This window comes from Solanum pennellii, chromosome 4, assembly GCF_001406875.1.
Source record: "Solanum pennellii chromosome 4, SPENNV200".
Lineage (NCBI taxonomy): Eukaryota > Viridiplantae > Streptophyta > Magnoliopsida > Solanales > Solanaceae > Solanum > Solanum pennellii.
The window spans coordinates 33741289-33759107 of NC_028640.1; positions in this window are offsets into that span (position 1 = coordinate 33741289).

The following is a 17819-nucleotide window of genomic DNA, read 5'->3' on the forward strand; positions in this document are numbered from 1 at the left end:
TGAAATGAGGTTTTAGTTATACATTAAACCTAAGTTATTTAACCTCATGCTCTGATACCCAGATTGTCACATCCGGATATCACACCCCAGATTCTGCCGGCATAGTCAACCTCTCTGAGGACTCAGACAAGCACTAGCATTCGTCATAACATGTCATCAGTTAAAATTGCAGAAACATTAAAAACTTTTAATATTATGTGAAGTATACTTAGACTTCGTACTTAAAAATCATGAAAACATACATATCAATAGTCTAAAAGTTGTCTCATATAAAAACCATCTAAAGAGTACGAATTAGTACTTAACCAATGAAAAGTTAATACGCCATATAGGCATTAATACAGAAGAATTCAAAGAAAATTTATGGAATAAAAAGTATTATAATAACTACTAAAGTCTTCATAAGCTAGAATACGACAAGATAGTATCCCCGAACATGAGGACCTACCAACACTTGGAGAAAGATTTCTAGGCTTCTTCAATCGACCTTCTTAATATTTAATGTACGTACCCTACATTTGTACTAATAAAAAGCAATGAGGTTAGTACTCCACATATACTAAGTATGGGTATATGCACATAACATTTAAGGACATGCATGAAAAAGGATCATTTCTTAGAAAAACATGCTAAGTCATATGAAAGTCTTCTGTGCACATACCAAAAACATATACAAGTTAAGGATTTCATCAACACAAAGCATGATCATAATAAAGTACATAATATCATAGAGTCGTATTAACATTTCATATTCAATAGATCAAATAGACATAACATACAAAATACATACCAATGATCCCATTCCAAACCAACAAGTGAAATGATCAGGTGAAGCCCCATAACCACACATCACTAAGTAGACAATATAGGAGACCATAAGTTAAGCTTTGCTTCATATAACCTGTAACATAGTAGTCATCATCTCATATAGAAATATACACCAATAACATGTTCATCGACATAACCAACATCATATAAGAGTAACATCATATATCATAAGCATCATACCTTTCATGTTATCATATTACATAAGAACAATCTCCTAGGACTTCTCTTAGAATCAACTTGTGCAATGTCTAGGTAAAGAACCATAACCTACCTATACTAAGAATACTCCTCAAGTAGCCCTAGTAAATCTCGATTTTCTTGTAATTCATTTTACTTTATGGACCATTCACCTTAACCAACATTAGACCATGTGAGCTAAACATGGAACTCGGTGTTATGAAACCTCACACCGAAATATGGTGGTCTATCGGCCAAACTAGAATCAAACATGACATAGCTTTCTATGTGGATCCAATAGCTAGTATCCTATGATGGAAACATAGTTCAAGAACTAGGAGATGTATTTGAGACCCATAGTTCTACATTAAACGGAAGCCGCTATCTCATGAGAATCATTGTGAACCTACCTACAAAATAGGGAAGGGACACCTCTCATATGTAGTTCACTCCGTTCTAAGATAAAGTCCATTTTTTATTAACCTTTGAGTTATAATTTTTTAATGTATATTATCTTAAGTTATAGGAGATTAGATCGCTGTATAAACATGATCATAAGATCTTTATGATTATATGAGAATTTTCTTTCATCGTAACCCTTCGTTTGTGAGATTAATAACATATCATAAATCATCTTTTGTAAAGCATACAAGAGAATATCATGAATTATCGTATTCTTATCATGATCTCACAAATTAGCATATTCATAGCCAAACATATATGCAAAGAATCAACATACATACTTCATTATCAATATAATATCATTTATAGGCTAAAATAAATATCATAATAAAAAAATTTAGAAGACTTATCTCTTGCTTCCAATAACCTTTATCAAGAACATATGTTTAATATACAACAATCATCCAACACCATAGTGAAATACTCAATAACATAATCAATACCAACTCTTCAAGTTATAGACAAGACCAATTTGTATTTAAGGATTAGGGAGAGGGTCATTCAGGAGATCATTCAAAACATAGTTCCAATCCCAACGTTTACATGCTATCAAGTAGTATATCTAACCCAATCAAAACCATAAATTTGACAACAAACATACTTCACACGAAAATATAACATTACAAGTCAATCATTTAACAATATACACTTAATCAACAAATAGAAAACCATTATTTTTCATCGATAGTCATAAACCTAGAGTTAAGTGTCACATCCCGAAACCACACCATAGAAGTTAGGGTACAATCTCAGATTCTAACCGGCGTACTCGACCTCCAGAGGTCTTATACAAGCCCTTACATATCACTCATTGCATAAACATAGTGAAAAGTAGTGCGACTTAAAACATTTCACTAAACACATCATAGTCTATAAAAACTCTTTCATATAAAGCAATTGAAAATACGAAGTCTCAATCTCATCATCTTAAGACACAATAATTCTTGGGACATGGCGGGGCCAATCAAAATACGAATATAGAAATACTTAGTCTATTACAGTACTTCAAATGGAAAACATAAAAGACATATATGCCCTCGTGTCAAAAGAGGACATACTTCAACTTTTCTTGAACTATGCTATGGTGCAATTCTTCCTTTCCAAAAGCTCCTCACCTACCAAGAACTATATAGATAGATACAAGCATGGAGTTAGTATAACCACATGTTCTAAGTACGGCATTATGCATAAAAATCATGAAAACAGACTTTTATTGGAAATAAGCATCTTTTCTTTTAGAAATCATATTATAATCATAAGAACAACATTTTAAAACTTAGAAACACATAAGATAACATTTAAACAAATTAATGCATTTTTAGGATTACTTAATAGTGAGTCGATTCACTGTTAGAGTGAAATCTCTTCACTGTACATAGAAGTGTTTAACCTTCGTTTTAAATATCCTTTTGCATGTAATTATCCCACTCAAAGTTATCCTAAGATTCACTTAAGTCACACACTGAGAGACCGCACACACAGCCTCTCTAGATGTGCCTAAACCAACCTTAAGATTACTTATAATGAGTTACATACACACTTCAATACATCAATTATATCAACACATAGAAACTATGACATTTCCTTGTCAAAGGCTAGAAATAGACTTACTTAAGTAGATCAAGTGGATAACGTCCATGACTGACCTCTTCATGACTACCTAAATAAACCTTAATACTTCCTATGTTTGGATCATGTCCACATAATCATTATCTTCCCTAACTAGAGTCATTTTTAAGACTCATCTAGCTAAGATACGAAGTGACCATTCCTATGCCCCCTTCACACCTTAACTAGAAATCCCTTAACTACTCTAGATAGGTACTCATTCCATTTACATAGTTCATAGCATTACTCGTTAGTTCATTAGTTCATTTAAGACTGATACATCACATAAAGGACATTAAAGTAATGGTCATAAAAAGACCTAGGGACTCTAACTAACACCTTCAAAGCCTATTATGAAATGTCTAGATAGTGTCTCATACCACTATCTAAACTTCATAGAACTTCTCTAAAGCTAGTAAGTATCCCACATGAGGCGAATAGGAAATAACCGACATAGACCATGATATCAAGAGATGGAACCGGAGTTCTAACCTACTCCGGTGAAGTTGTTCTACTTGACAAGGGTTGAACTAGGACACATCCCATGTAGGCACATAGTTAGGGAATATGAAGGGCTTTTATGCACTCTAGTCTCATTCTCAAGTAGAGGTACATTGTACTATTGCCTCATCCTCAAGTAGAGATACTTCCCATTACATAATCACTAGGTCCTAGACTTGGTTCTCATAGAGTAATTGACATTAAAGGATCACATGAAGAGGGTTCCTTATCTAGTTCATAACCCAATCACATTCACCCTACCAAAGAGGTCCACTAGGGATACCTTTCAATGGCGACTAATATAGCTCATTATGACTTTCCTAAACATTAATATGATGCAGTTCCAACCAATTAACCTTAAGTCCACCATTTTTTTACATGAAGGATACCATTACGGCTCTCAACTTCAATATTAATAACAAAACCTTTACCACGTACATGACCTTCTTAACATCCTAAACTGTCTCACATATATTTAATTCATATATGACAAGGGTTCACTAAGCCTACCTAGTCAATAAATCTCATAATCTCAAAACGTTCATTCATATATCAAGTAAGGGCCACAAGTCTACCAAACAAGACACTACATTCTTTAACTTTATCACATATAGCAAATCATCATTTAAAGCACTTAGGATGACCCTTATATTCTTAATTCCACCTATACATTACTATATCATTATCAATATAAACATCATAACTCATATGGATAAGTAGGAACAATCATGTATCAACATGTTAGACTACACATATAAGCACATAGTCATTGTCTAACATGATCACCTAAATAACATCAATAGCATACATATTCTTCCACGTTGCTTAACGAGTAGATAGATATCATCATATTTAAAATAATAAACTAAAAAAATATCCAAATTACTTCAAGAAGTGGCAACAAGGCCATGATCATCATATTGCATAAAGTAACGCCGACAAGGCCACGTCAATTACAAGTAAAGCACATAACACTTCCACCATAAGTGGACCCTACTAATTAAGATATAATTTATGTATAAATAACATAAAAATAGGGGAAATATTTCAGCTTACCACCACCACATCCTCATCACCTCAATTCTATGCTAAATCATTCAATTCAACCCCATAAGGCCCTTACCAATGGCCATGAACAATAATTCAATGTAGAAACTATGAAAATCAATGAAACTAGGTCAATTCACTAGAGATTAATCAATCTAAGATAACATGTATATCAATTGCATACTATTCATACATCATAAGAAAGCCCATAGAGATCTACATCATAATTCATCAACATTAAATCAATATCAAGTAACCCATAACATAGTCAAAATCTAGGGTTCATCCAATTAATGGTTTCATACATAATTTAGGTTAAAATCAGCTATACAATATCAATTGAATCATTATTCAATGATTAGAAATTACTAATGCAAGAACCCATGGTAGAATCAAGAAATTAGACAATTCAACTTAAAAACTTTAGAAAACATCTTCAGAATTGGAGCTCCATGATGAAACGAGTTTCAAGGATAAATATTCTTACCTTGATGAAGATAATTCTTCACTTTTATTAAGAATATCAACTCAAAACTCACACCAAGCTCTTCCTTGATTTTGGACTTCAATGGAGTATTTGGATGTTCCTAAGGGATTTTGGGGTTTTGATTTGGAAGAATGAAATATTCTAAGTGTTAAACACTTACATACATGTTTAATATACACCAAAGACCATTAATAAACCTCCAATACTCTTATTTAGAAGTGGGGTGAAATTAAAATATCACCCCTAACTTAACAGTCAGCCTACGTAGAAACAAAGGCCCACATACAGCTGCCAATCGACGAGGCGTCAGTCCACAAATGGACCGTTCTTTCCTCCGTCAACTGGGTAAGATCCTGGAAAATAGATGATTTTATTCCTAGGATAACTCCCAAACAACTACATGCCACCCACAGGACGTCGATTGAACCACTCGGCGTTGACTGCATCCGTAATTTGGGCTGTCTTTGGAAATCTTGACACCAAGCTTTGGGTCCTTCCTCAAGGATCCTTTGTTGGTACACGGGGATATTTTCTTGTACTTTTTAAACCCCAACATGATTTTAGATGAGTTTTGAACTTCTCACAAAAATTTCATCGAAAGCAAAAATGGAAAACGCGACGAAACATGCCTAGAAACACAAGGTAATTTCAAGGCACATCTTTCAAATGTCTTGGACGTTTTTGGACGTTTGACCTCAAACCTCCACGAAACATGACACACTGACTATAAATTCTATAATAAGTCATTTAATGACCTTAAAACATCATGAATCAAACATAAAAACATAGAACCACATATGAGGCACATAGGTGACTTAGTCGTAGAACGTCTTGGTTGTCCCTGGACGTTTGACTTCAAATGCACCAAATTCTTTAGAAACTGCCTCAATATCATATATTTTACCTATTTAGGACCTTATACCATCAAGAAAAACATGTTAGGCACTAGTTAACCTAAGTCATTTTTGTGGTCTTACAATCCCCCCCACTAGGACAACATTCATCCTCGAATGACACATGCCACTCTCCGAACACTTCCAAGAATATTGATTCAACTAGTAGCTAATAACCATAACATACAACATACAATAAATAAGAAACATCAATTTCACATAGTCAAAAGATTTACAACACAACAAGAACTAGAAGATAATTCTATAACTCATCATGCTTCAAAACTCACACGCTTATTCCAAATAACGAACACTCATTTAATATTTACTATCATACTCATATACATTAGTTCTAACCACATTAGAAAAATTTTATACCAAAGAATAAATTAGTCACTTTTCCAAAATTTTAACATTGAACTGTTTTAATGCTACAGTGATTTTTACCAATTTTGCAAAAATGCGACTTTTAGGCAATTCGTGATATAAACATGCTAATATGCAAAGCAACATCAATCATATAAACACATCTTACAACATAATCATACCTTCATAAAATACACAATGAAAGCAGTTAATGAAATACAATTTCAACAAAACTCCTAAACATCATGCACATGCAAAATCCTTTTATATCATTCTATCCCATTTACTAACAACAATCCCCTACTTAGAAGAAACTCATATTACAACAAGATAAAAAGAGAACTTATCAACATCATCATCACTCATTATCATCCGTCTTTGATCCTCTTTGTCGGGGTGTATAAAAACGCCTATTTATTGAAGTATCTTCTTTGGGGAACTAGGAGAAACTTTCTTACTCTCCTTTCTTGTAGCCACAATAGTAGGACACTCTCTCACCTTATGTCATACTAACCTTATCCATAGCAACTACTTGTACTTGCTAGAGACTTCCCATAGGGTCTCTTTTCATAAGTGACACATGTAGGCTTTTCATTTTGAGAACAACCTTTTTTTTTCAAATTTCACCTTAGCACTCCAAGGATCTTCTTGAGTTTGTGCCCTCTTCTTAACCCTAGTTTGTTCATGATCACTAGAACCACCCCTTTTCAAGTTTCTATCCATCCTCCTAAGTTTATACTCTTCAAATTATTTTGCATACACCATGAGTCTAGATACGGTCATATCATCATGTAACATAGCCATACGACATTCTTCCCTTACTAAGTCGGCTACACCGATCACGAAATGACTCATTTCATCCCTTGGATTTGACACAAGATAGGGAGCATATTTGGACATCTAAGTGAACTTCAAATAGTATTCATCAACACTCATATTACCTTTCTTGAGATTGATAAACACCTTTACTTTAATTTCTCTTATCTCACGGGGAAAGTACTTACTAAGAAAAACATCCTTAAATTCTTCCCAATCAATAGGACCCGACTCCTCCGGCCTAATGCCTCTCCATTGTGTATGCCACATTTTAGCCACATCTTTCAATTTATAAGAAGCCAACTCCGATTTATCCTTAGATATTACTCCAATAGCATGGACTATCTTGTACACCTCATCTATAAACTCTTGGGGATCCTGTAACATCCCAATACCACATCCTAGAAGTTAAAGTACAATCTCGGATTGTAACCGGCATACTTGACCTCGCGGAGGTCTTATACAATCCCTTTCATATCATTCATCGCATGAACATAGTGAAAAGTTGTGTGGAATTTAAACTGTTCACAAAACATAAGAGAGTCTTTAAAATATCTTTCGTCTAAAGAAATAGGAAATACTAAGTCTCAATCTCATCATCTTAAGGCATAAGAAGACTTAGGACACAGCCCATACTTCAAAATAACAATATAGAAATACTTAGTCTATTACAATACTTCGAATGGAAAATATAAAAGACAAATATGCCCTTGAGTCAAATAAGGACATATTTCAACTTCTCTTTAACGATGCTACGGACCAAGTCTTCCTTTTAAAAAGCTCCTCACCTACTAAGAACTATATAGATAGATAAAATCATGGAGTTAGTACAACCACATGTATTTAGTATGGTATAATGCATAAAAATCATGAAAACAGACTTTTCTTGGAAATATGCATATTTTCTTTTAGAAATCATATTATAATCATAAGAACAACAATTTATAACTTAGAAACAATAAGATAACATTCAAATGAACTAATGCATTTTTAGGATCACTTAACAATGAGTCGATTCACTGTTACAATGATGTTTTTTCACTATACAGTGAAGTGCTTAACCTTCAATTTAGACACCCTTTAACATGTAATTATCCCATTGAAATCTATCCTAAGATTCACTTAAGTAAAACAAAGAGAGACTGAACATACACCCTCTCTAGATAAGCCTAAACTACCCTTAAGATTACTTACAATGAGTCACATACAAACTTCAAGACATCAATCATATCAACACATAGACACTGTGACATTTCCTTGTCAAAGGCTAGCAAAAGACTTAATTAAGTAGATCAAGAAGATAACATCCATAATTGTTCTCTTCAAGACTACCTAAATAATCCTTAAGACTTTCTAAGTTTGGATCATGTCCACATAATCAACATCTTCCCTGACTAGACTCATTCTTAAGACTCACCTAGGTATGATGGAGTGATCATTCATATGCCCCTTTCACACTTTAACTAGACAACCCTTATTTACTCTAGATAGGTACTTATTCCATTTACATAGTTCATAACATAAGTCGTTAGTTCATTAGTTCATTTAAGACTCATACATCACATAAAGGACAATCAAGTAATGGTCATAGACAAGACTAGGTACTCTAACTAACACCTTCAAATACTATTGTGAAATGTCTAGTTAGTGTCTTATACCACTACATAAAGTTCATAGAACTTCTCTAATGTTATTTAGTATCCCACATGATGAGAATAGGCAATAACCGACATAGACCATGATATCTAGACATGGAAGTGGAGTTCTAAGCTACTCTGATGAGGGTGTTCTACTTGCCAAGGGTAAAACTAGGACACATCCCATGTAGGCACATGGTTAAGGAATATGAAGGGCTTTTATGCACTCTAGTGTAATTCTCAAGTAGAGGTACATTGTACTCTAGTCTCATTATCAAGAAGAGCTTATTACCATTGCATAATAACTCTGTCCGAAACTTGGTTCTCATCTCGTAATTGACATTAAAGGATCACATGAAGAGGGTTCTTTGTCTAGTTCACCAACCAATCACATTGACCCTACCAAAGAGGTCCACTAGGGCTACCTTTCAATGGCGAATAATATAGCTCATTATGACTTTCCTAAACATTAATATGATGCAGTTCCAGCTAATTAACCTTAAGTCCACCATTTGTTTACATGAAGGATACCATTACGGCTCTTGACTTCAACATTTATAACAAAACCTTAACCAGGTACATGACCTTCTTAACATCCTCTACCGTCTCACATATCTTTCATTCATACATGACAAGGGTGCACTAAACCTACCGATTCAACAAATATCATAATCTCATAACGTTCATTCATATATCAAGTAAGTGACACAAGTCTACCAAACAAGACACTGCATTCTTTAACTTTATCACATATAGCAAATTATCCTTTAAAGCACTTAGGATGAGCCTTATATTCTTAATTACATCCTATACATTACTATATAATTATCAATATAACCATTATAACTCATACGGACAAGTAGGAACAATCATGTATCAACATGTAAGACTACACATATAAGCACAGAGTCATTGTCTAACATGATCACGTAAATAACATCAACAGAATACATATTCTTCCACATTGCTTAACAAGTAGATATATATCATCATAATTCACATAATAAACTACACAAATATCCAAATTACTTAAAGTAGTGCCAGCAAGGCCATGATCATCATATTACATAATGTAACGCCGACAAGGCCACGTGAATTGCATGTAAAGCACATAACACTGCCACCAAAAGTGGACCATAAAAATTATGACATAATTTAAGTATAAATAAATTTAAAATTGGGGAAATATGGAAGCTTACCACCACCACATCCTCATCATCTCATTTCGATGCTAAATCATCCAATTCATCCCCATAAGGCCCTTACCAATGGCCATGAACAATAATTCTATGTAGAAACTATGAACATCAATGAAACTAGGTCAATTCAGTAGAGATTCATCAATCTAAGATAACATATATATCAATTGCATACTATTCTTACATTATAAGAAAGCCCATAGAGATCTACATCATAATTCATCACATTAAATCAATATCAAGTAACCCATAACATAGTAAAAGTCTAGGGTTCATCGAATTCATGGTTTCATACATAATTTAGGTTAAAATCATCAATACAATATCAATTAAATAATTATTCAATGTTTAGAAGTTATTAATGCAAGAACTCATGGTAGAATCATGAAATTAGACAATTCATATTGAAAACTTTAGAAAACATCTTGAGAATTGGGGCTCCTTAATGAAACGAGTTTCAAGGATCCATATGCATAATTTGATGAATCTAATTCTTCAAATTAATGAAGAATCTCCACTCAAGACGTCACACCAAGCTCTTCCTAGATTTTAGACTACAATGGAGTCTTTGGGAGTTCCTAAGGGATTTTGTGGTTTTGATTTGGAAGAATTAAATATTCTAAGTGTTAAACACTTATAAACATGTTTAAAATACCCAAAATACCCTTAATAAACCGGCATTACTCTTATTTTGAAGTTGAGTGAAATTACAATATCACCCCTAACTTAACAGTCAACAGGCGCAAGAACTAGAGATAATTCTATAGTCAAGAGATTTACAACACAACAAGAACTAGAAGATACTTCTATAACTCATCATGCTTCAAAACTCACACACTTCATTCCAAATAACGAAAACTATATTTACTATTTTACTCATATATATAAGCTATAACCACATTACAAAATTTTAGACCAAAGAATCAATTATCACTTTTCCAAAATTTTAATAGTGAACTGTTTTAATGCTACAGTGATTTTTACGAATTTTTAAAAATGTGACTTCTAGACAATTCCAAATATAAACATGCCAATATGTAAAGAACATAATCCAAACACATCTTAAAACATAATCATAGCTTCATAAAATACACAATGTAAGAAATTAATGAAATTCAATTTCAACAATACTCCTAAACATCATGCACATGCAACATGCTTCTATATCACTCTATCCGATTTACTTACCACACTCCCCCACTTAGAAGGAACTCATATTACAACAAGAAGAAAAGAGAACTTACTAGCATCATCATCACTCTCATTCTCATGCGGCTTTGGTCCTTGCCCGGATAAAAACGCCTATTTGTTGGAGCTTCTTCTTTGGGGCACTAGGAGCGACTTGATTACTCTCCCATCCTGTAGCCGCAATGGTAGGACAATCTCTCAACTTATGATCATACTTACCATAACCATATCAACCATAAGTAACGGCTAGATACTTCCCATACTGTCTCTTTCAACAAGTGACACATGTAGGCCTTTCATTTTGAGGACCACCTCCTTTCTCAAATTTCACCACTCCGAGGCTCTTCTTGATTTTGACCCCTCTTCTTAACCCTAGTTGGTTCATGATAACTTGAACCACCCCTTTTCAAGTTTCTATCCATCCTCCTAAGTTTATACTCTTCAAATTATTTTGCGTACACCATGAGTCTAGCTACGGTCATATTATCATCTAACATAGTCGTACAACATTCTTCCCTTACTAAGTCATCTACACCCATCACGAAACGACTCATTTCATCCCTTGGATTTGACACAAGAGAGGGAGCATATCTGGACAGCTTAGATATCTTCAAAGAGTATTCCTTTATACTCATATTACCTTGCTTGAGATTAATAAAATCCTTTACCTTAACTTCTCTCATCTCACGGGGAAAGTACTTACCAAGAAAAACTTCCTTAAATTCTTCCCACTCAATAGGACTGACTCCTCCGACCTATTTCTTTTCCATTGTGTATAGCCAACTCTGATTTCTCCCTAGATGTTACCCCCATAGCATGCACTATGTTGTACACCTCATCTATAAACTCTTGGGGATCATGTAACATCCCAAGACCACACCCTAGTAGTTAGGGTACAATCTCAAATTGTTACCGGCATAATCAACCTCTCAGAGGCCTTATACAAGCCCTTTAATATCATTCATCGCATAAACATAGTGAAAAGTAGTGCGGAATTAAAACTTTTCACAAAACATAACATAGTCTTTAAAATCTTTTTAATCTAAAGAAACAGGAATTACTAAGTCTCAATATCATCATCTTAAGACACAAGAAATACTTAGTCTATTACAATAGTTTGAATGGAAAATGTTAAAGACATATATGCCCTCAGGTCAAATGAGGACATACTTCAATTTCTCTTGAACGATTCTATGGTCCAAATCGTCACATCTCAAAGCTCCTCACCTACAAATAACTATATAGATAGATAAAATAATGGAGTTAGTACAACCACATGTACTAAGTTTTGCACTATGCATAAAAATCATGAAAACATATAATCTTATTATAAACATAAAAACAACATTTAACGACTTGTAAACATATAAGATAACATTTAAACAAAAAATGATATTTTAGAGATCAGTTTAGAGTGAACTCATTCACTATTAGAGTGAATTATTTCACTGTACAGTGAAGATGCTTATTCTTCACTTAAGACACCCTTTAGCATGTAATTATCCCACCCAATGCTATTCTAAGATTCACTTAAGTCACACAAAGAGAGATCTCCCATACACCCTCCCTAGATGTTCCTAAACGACCCTTAAGATTACTTATAATGAGTCACATGCACATTTCAAGACGTCAAACATATCAACATATACACAATATGATATTTCCTCGTCAAAGGCTATCAAAAGATAACGTCCATGATTGACCTCTTCAAGACTTCCAAAATAATCCTTGAGACTTCCTATGTTCGGATCATGTCCACATAATCAACATCATCCCTAATTAGAATCATTCATAAGACTCATCTACGTAAGATACAAAGTAACCATTCCTATGACCCCTTCACACCTTAACTAAACAACCCTTAACTACTCTAGACAGGTACTTATTAATTTGACATACTTCATAACATAAACATTAGTTCTTTAGTTCATAAAGACTCATACATAACATAATGGACATTCAAATAATGGTCTTGGACAAAACCGAGGGACTCTAACTAACACCTTCAAAGACTATTGTGCAATGTCTAAGGCGTCCCATACCACCACCAAAACATCATAGAATTTCTCTAGTACTAGTAAGTGTCCGACATGATGAGAATAGGCAATAACTAACATAGACCATGATAGCTAGACATGGAATCAAGAGTTCTAACCTACTTTCATGAGGGTGTTCTACTTGCCAAGGGTAGAACTAGGACACTTTCCATGTAGGCATATGGTTAGGGAGTGCGAAGGGATTTGATGCACTCTAGTCTCATTCTCAAGTAGAGCTACATTGTACTCTAGTCTCATTATGAAGTAGAGCTACATCCCATTACATAATTACTCGATGCTAGCATTGGTTCTCATATATTAATTGACATTAAAGGGTCACATAAAGAAGTTCCTTATCTAGTTCATAACCTAATCACATTCACCCTAACAAAGAGGTCCAATAGGATTACCTTTCAATAAAGTCTATGATAACTCATTATGACTTTCCAAAGTATTAATATGATGTCGTTCCAGCCAATTAACCTTAAGTCCACCACTCCTTTACATGAAGGATACCATTACGTCTCTCGACTTCAACATTCATAATATAGCCTTTACCACATACATGAGCTTCTTAATATCCTCTAAGATCTCACATATATTTCATTCATACATGACAAGGGTGCACAAAGCCTACATAGTCAAGACATCTCATATTCACATATCATTCATACATATTTCAAGTAGGGGACACAAGTCTACCAAACAACGTACTACATTCTTTTCCCTTATCACATATAACATATCATTCTTTTAAGCACTTAGGAATGATCCTTATTTTATTAATGCCATCCTATACATTACTATATCAATATAAATATAACCATAAAAACTCTTATAGTCAAGTAGGAACATTCATGTATCAACATCTAAGACTACACATATAAGCACATTGTAATAGTCTAACATGATCACCTACATAAGATCAATAGATTACCTATACCTTCACATTGCTTAACAAGTAAATAAATATCATCTTACATCATATAACTAACTACAAAAATAGTAACATTACTTCAAGTAGTGTCGACTAGGCAATGATTAGCATATTGCATAAAGTAACGCCAACAAGGCCATGTCAATTCACATAACACCACCACCATAAGTGTACCATACCAATTAAAACATAATTGAAGTATAAATTACATTAAAATAAGATAAAAATGTCATCATACCACCTCAACATCCTCAACACCTCAACTTGAAGCTAATTCATTCAATTCAATAACATAAGGCCCTTACCAATGGCAATGAACAATAATTTAATGTAAAAACTATAATAATCAATGAAAAGAGGTCAATTCAATAGAGATTCAACAATCTAATATAACCTATATATCAATTGAACACAATTCTTACATCATTAGAAAGACGATAGAAATCTACACTAGAATTCAACAACAATAGAATAATATCAAGTAACCATAACTTAGTCAAAATCTAGAGTTCATCCATTCATGGGTTCATAGGTAATTTTGGTTAAAATAATCAATACAATATCAATTTAATTATTATTCAATGTTTAGAAATCATTAATGCAAGAACCCATGGTAGAATCATGAAATTCGATAATTCAACTTGAAAACATTTGTAACAACCCAAAAATGACTATGCTAAGTAATGCCTAAACGTACCTATAATGCCTAGATTAGACCGGGTACACATGGCTTGATGCGTGTGGAACCAGACATCAGAACCTATGCACCAGCCAAACCAACTAACTTTGTGAGTAATTTGATCTAGGGAAGGTTTGGTCCAGCCATGCAGGGCACCTGAATATTAAGATTCACCTGGATGAGTCTTAACCGGACTTGAAAGGGGTAGTCTTAAGTTTGGAAGGTATAGGGGTAAAATGGTCTTTTCAAGCCTAGGGGTAGTATTGTAATTACCCTAAGTATTTAATTAATTAACTAATTAATATAAAAAGGTTGAAAATTCAGGTAGGGTTTGCCGAATTTTATCCTTTTCACAAGTTAAGCTTCACCAAGGTTCGATCCTTGGTGGAAGCAATATTAAATCTAATTAATTTATATTAATTATCTGATTTAAGTAAGGGCATGATTAGTAATTTCACCTAAGCCTGTAAAAATCAGATTTGTAATAGTAAATGGCAAGGAGTCCTAGTTTGACTAAGTCTTCAACAAAAACTCCTACTCCTACAATTACTTCCATCTCTCTCCACTCTCTTTCTCACAGTTATTTACTCTCATTATCACGTTCATTATAAGTAAAAAAAATGTCATATCCCGGTTTAACCTCTCGACGTTACCGGCATCATCATCCTTTTTCAGGACTAAAACTTGTCTCATAGTTACATGTCATCACATTCATAGGTTGAAAATGCGGAAAAATTTAAAACTTTTATTTTCTCTACTTGGAGGTTTACATAGACCTCTACATACACATAAAATATATACATATCGAGTATACATAGACCCTTCATATAGGAAGGTTATATAGCCTTCTACTTTTATTGCACACACACACACACACACACACACACACACACACATATATAGAGAGAGAGAGAGAGAGAAATAGTCTCAACATTGTCTCGTCTCATACCATCTAAATGGATATCACAATATGGGTATAGCCCTTAAATCAATTCAACAAGACCATGTATTGGTCATAAAGAAGTACAATATTGAAATAACAAGGAAAGAAATGATAGAGTCAATAAGCTCATAACAAAATCCAAAGCTAGAAGATGGCATTGCCCTCGAAATTTGAGGACCTGCCCCACTTGGATGAAAGGAAGAGTCCAAGCCTTCAACAATATCGCACCGGAACCTAAAATGTTTGGGACAAAGAAAGAAAACGGGGTTAGTACTCCCCATGTACTAAGTTTGAGATCTTATGCATATAGACAAGCAAAATATGCTAAAAGGGACTTTTTATCAAAGCATGAAATTTTACCCCCTATTAGGGGTTTAATGAAAAGTCAAATAAGTCATATTAATCAACCAAACATGCTTACTATCTCAACAAGTAATACTTATCCCAACACAATTAGAATCATGATTTACTACAACCCAAACATCAAGGAATAATATCACAAGAATGAATAAGAGTTTAACATATCATAATAAGCAAGACAACAACTCACAAGTCCTTATTAAGTCAACAAGTGCAATTAATCTTACTCAATCAAGTATCCTCAAAAAGAAAACACGACCAATGTCCAACTTTACATATCATGGCATTTAGGCTTGCATTTCATCGTATATTATCATTATAATCCAAGACATATTCATAAATGAACAAATCAACATATAGTATGAACAATATGACATGATCATCACATATATACATCATATATTATCATAACATAAACATATAAGAACCTCCTCCTAAGACTTCCCTCAAGACTAACTAGTGCAATGTCTAGGAAGAGTCCCATACCCTTACCTAGACTAAGCTAGACCCCTTAGGTTATCCAAGTTAGAGTTCAAGTCCTTTAACTCGTTTTACCTTTTGAGAACATCTTGCCCTAACCGACAGAGACCACCTGTGCTAGTGTGGAATCCAATGTCATAACACCCTACACCGAAAGCATGCGGACTACTTGCCAAGGTAGTACCAAAATATAAAACATAACAACTACGTGGATCCACAAGCTAGTATTCCTATGGAGGAAACCTAGTTCAAGAACTAGGAGATTTAGTTGGGACCATCTTTATCATCATGCATTATTGTCTCCAATCTTAAGGGTAATGTAATGTTCCTGCCTTCCCTATGACGGAGAAGACATTTCTCTATCTAGTTCACTCGGTGCTAAGCTAGAGTCCTTTTTTGAAATGTCTTTAAACCTTTAGATATCAATCATAACTTAATTTTGTCCATAGGATCTACCCCTTGTATATTCATCATAAATAGCACAATAAGAATTCTAAAAGTATAAGTCCTTTCATTACAATTCATATAAGTGAGGTTAACACTTTAGTATTTCATAACATATTAAGGCTCATTGATAGTATTCACAATATTTATAGCACATACACCTTAATTACCTCACAACATAGTCAAGACATTTCAATTCAACATCATACCACCCTATAATCCTAGTATAATGCATACTACAATATAATATAATGGCTTAACAACTATTAATCACAATTGGAACTAAAGATAGAGATTCTCAGACTTACAAAGTCTTTCTCATTGTCTATCATCAAGATCTTACCATCAACCCATAACTTAAACCAACATGGGGAGTGACATCATCACACAATAATAACCAATAGAATAACAAGGCCAATTGCATCTCTATAACACAATTCATCTTTATATCACAACTTGAGACAAGAAACATTGGCTAATTTCACATTATAATTCATAACCTAAATCATATCTCAAAAACTAGAATTATAAGCCTATAATTCATCTTAATTTAATCATAATAGCACCATAATATAGTAATCTAATCAACAACCAACTCAATTGAATGTTCACCATATAACATAGGTTAAGATCACTACCTAGGGTTAATATTCTTCAATTTAGACCAAACCATCATTAATTATCATAAACAAGTTGAATTACATGTTAATATACTCAATATAACCCTTAAA